General features: G+C 38.1%; 1 protein-coding gene across 4 annotated transcripts in view; it reads right to left on the reverse strand.

Moving 5' to 3' along the window:
• Window positions 1–366, reverse strand: part of LOC122057434 — a 16,026-nt gene extending 15,660 nt beyond the window's left edge. For 2 of the 4 annotated variants that reach the window (XM_042619539.1, XM_042619538.1), the window contains exon 1: window positions 65–366. The gene's annotated coding sequence lies outside the window, so the exon portion shown is untranslated. The remainder of the gene's footprint in view (window positions 1–64) is intronic. The other 2 variants (XM_042619536.1, XM_042619537.1) reach the window with 1 other exon arrangement.
• Window positions 367–3,233: the final 2,867 nt, after the last annotated feature.

Here is a 3,233-nt window from a genome sequence, read left to right on the forward strand (position 1 = left end):
AAAAAAAAAAAAAAAAAAAAAAAAAAAAAAAGAGAGAAAGAGAAGAGAAAGAAATTGGAAGTACCTGGTGGTTGTTCATCACAGAATGAGCAGCGATGCCGATTGGGTTGGATTGGATAGATTTAGAGGGAGAAGAGGAAGTATTAAGGTTCAGAATTTTCGGGGGTGAAGCGAAGGAGGGGAGTTATGGGCGGGAGAGAGTGTGCCTTGGATCTCTCCTTACGCTTTGCTTAAAGGTTGCGTGGTTACTGGTTTTTCGATTAAAATGAAAATAAAATAAATAAATATAAAAAAGCGAAAGCGAATGAAAAATAGAGAGAGAACGACGAGGACGAGTAATATTAACGCCACTAGTGTCTAGAGACTCTAGACTCTACAGAGTGGTGAGTGGGTGACGATGAGTGGTGAAGACAGAGGTGTAGCCATGTAGTTGGTTGATTGTATCTAACCTTCAGAAGATTCTTCATGAGACCACATGTGGAGAGAGAAACGAGGTTAGATGAGGCGGAGATTACGTTACTTGTACTGGAAGTTGTTAGATTGGAATAAGTAGATTAACGGGTTACATTGTTTATTCTAATCCAAAGGTGGCTCTTTGTTGCATTTGAGGTTTACTATTTTATAATCTCATTTGCTGTATTATTGGATTGGAATAAATTTATTTTAAAATCAGCAAAGGGAACAATACCCGCTGGTGCAGATACACACCGGTGCATGCAACAAATGGGAAGGCTGACATGAGCATTTTCAGTGCAAGGGCAGCATGGTCTTTCCATACTCTTGTGTTTTGGGGCAGATACACATCTAACGTTCTTTCTTTTTCTTTTTTTTTTTCTAAGATCTGATGTGTTAACATGTGATTTTGATGAGGGTGGACCTTGTTGGAACGATACTGGCTGTTGCTAGATTGGAATACCCATGTCCCACCACTTATTCTAATCCAACGGCCACAGATGTGCTAATGTATTCTTTTGAGAGCGAATGTTTGATTTATTCGTTTAGAACTTAATTGTGATAACTGATAAAAGTGTAGGAAGCTGTCTAATTGAAATAAACGTTTATCAATTCGACGGCTGATATGGTGGCTGGTGGTAGTTAAAGGTCAAACGGTTGGTGGCTCATTTTTTTTGAAAAATTATAAGATTATTCAAAATGGTTTTTTTTTTTTTTTTTGGGGTAGTGTGATTCATGATACATGCATGACGGCCAATAGGAGCACACAAAGAACTATCTACGAAAAATGTTATTTTTCCTTTCATGAGAAAGCTGGTCATTTTTCACCAATATGTACAGGGGCGATGATTGTTTGCCGTGGGTATGGCAGTGCGACTGGCATCGAACGGTTGAAACGACATTGTACCGATGTCATTCTGACCATCGGATGTTCACCACACCGTTGTATCCATGGTAGAGGATTTTTTTCGTATGTACAGTACAAGGCCACATAGGATATATTTTCCAAATAAGAAAATGGATCTGAATTTATCAAATTACCCACAAAATCTCTTGTTTAACCAAATTACTCAATATAAAAACAAGTAAACCATTGTCAACAACAACCTACCTTTTTTTTTTTTTTTTTTTCCATGACCCAAAGTCTTCACCACCCATGGTACCACATGGGTTCAAATCCCCTAGAGTGAGTGGTGAGTGGCAATGAGGGTCCAACGACTAGGAGGGCTCCAGCATGCTGTTGGATCCTCATTGCCTCTCACTGCCTCACCACAAAGGATTTTTATGTGATACCACATTACCACTACTATGAGAAGCGACTCTACCAGGGTTTCAAAAATTGTTGAATCAGATTGGGAATCGGTCAAGACCGATCTCGATTTATGCTGCTTCAAATTAATATATTTATTCAAACAATCTATTGAATCGGTGGATTTTTAGATCAAGTGGCCCATTCTGGGGTTATTGGGACCAATTCTAGCTGATTCCAAACCAATCACAATCGGAATTGGGAGAAACTAACTACATTGTCGATACCCATTTCTAAAACCCCAGCCTTTAACGTTGAAGCCCAGTGGCCAATCGAGAAAACTTCCCAAATGAGGGTGGTCAAATTCCAAACCTTTTCTCTTGAGTATATCCATTATCAAAAAATGGACATCACTTTGGGACACATGCGGATAGCCACCCCCGCGTGCCTAAAAGTAAGCCAAGAGAGCTCAAACTCTTTTTTTTAGTTCCAATGATAAAAAATAGTTTTAAAAATCCACTCTACGAGGGAAGTCCTCGGGTCGATTCTTTGCGGGTTCATCCAAAACAAACTGAACCCATAATGGATAATGTGCTCTTTGTTGTGCCTTAAGTTAGGAATGTTAATCGGTTGGTCCAGTTGGATTTCGATCTAGATTGAGTTAGTTTTAGTGTGAGAATGGTGAAAACAAAACCAAATCAATAAATGAATTCTGGTATTGGCTCAGTTTGATTGGAATTGTTATTCGGTTAGTTTTGGACCGGTTTGGGTTCATACCATACAAAATTATGCAAACTCTCAAGTTATTTCGGTTTTAATGGTTTGTTCAGCTTTTCGGTGCAGTTTGATTTTAGGATTATATTACCACAAACTAAAACAGACCCAATAAGACTTCAATTCAATCCAGGTTCGGTTTAGACTAGGTCTTGACACCCTTACCTAAAAGTATATAAAACAGAGCAACAACCTAGGGAGGAGTAGGCGAAGCTCTCGCAGCTTTGGTCACCACGATCCTCAGCAAGGAAGAAGATCCTCTCAAGTGTGTCAGCCTTCTAGTACACATTCTCCGGCTAAGAGGTACTTGGGGTGTGTGCCCCAAGTGTTTGGGTTATTATGGACAATGCAATTAGCGGTAGAGGTATGTTGAACAACATTTAATACACCAATAGAGCTCCTCAACCTTCCTTTTGATTCGAATCATACTCTACTCTATCTTATTCCCAAAAATAAAAAATAAAAAAAGAAAAGGTTAAGTATGTGGATGACTTTAGCCAATTAGCTATCTTATTTCACTTCTAAAATTATTACCAAGATTTTAGCTAATAGTCTTAAACAGGTTTTAGATAAAATCATTTTACCCTTTCAAGCTACTTTTGTTAAAGGGAGACAAATTTCAAATAATACCATCATTGCCCATGAGGTTTTTTATTATTTGAGACATCTTAAGGGCAAATGTAGTTGGATGGCTCTTAAGTTGGATATGTCTAAAGCCTACGATAGATTTCACTTTTTTTTTTTTTTTTTTTTTTTT

The sequence above is a fragment of the Macadamia integrifolia genome, chromosome 12, assembly GCF_013358625.1.
Source record: "Macadamia integrifolia cultivar HAES 741 chromosome 12, SCU_Mint_v3, whole genome shotgun sequence".
Classification (NCBI taxonomy): Eukaryota; Viridiplantae; Streptophyta; class Magnoliopsida; order Proteales; family Proteaceae; genus Macadamia; species Macadamia integrifolia.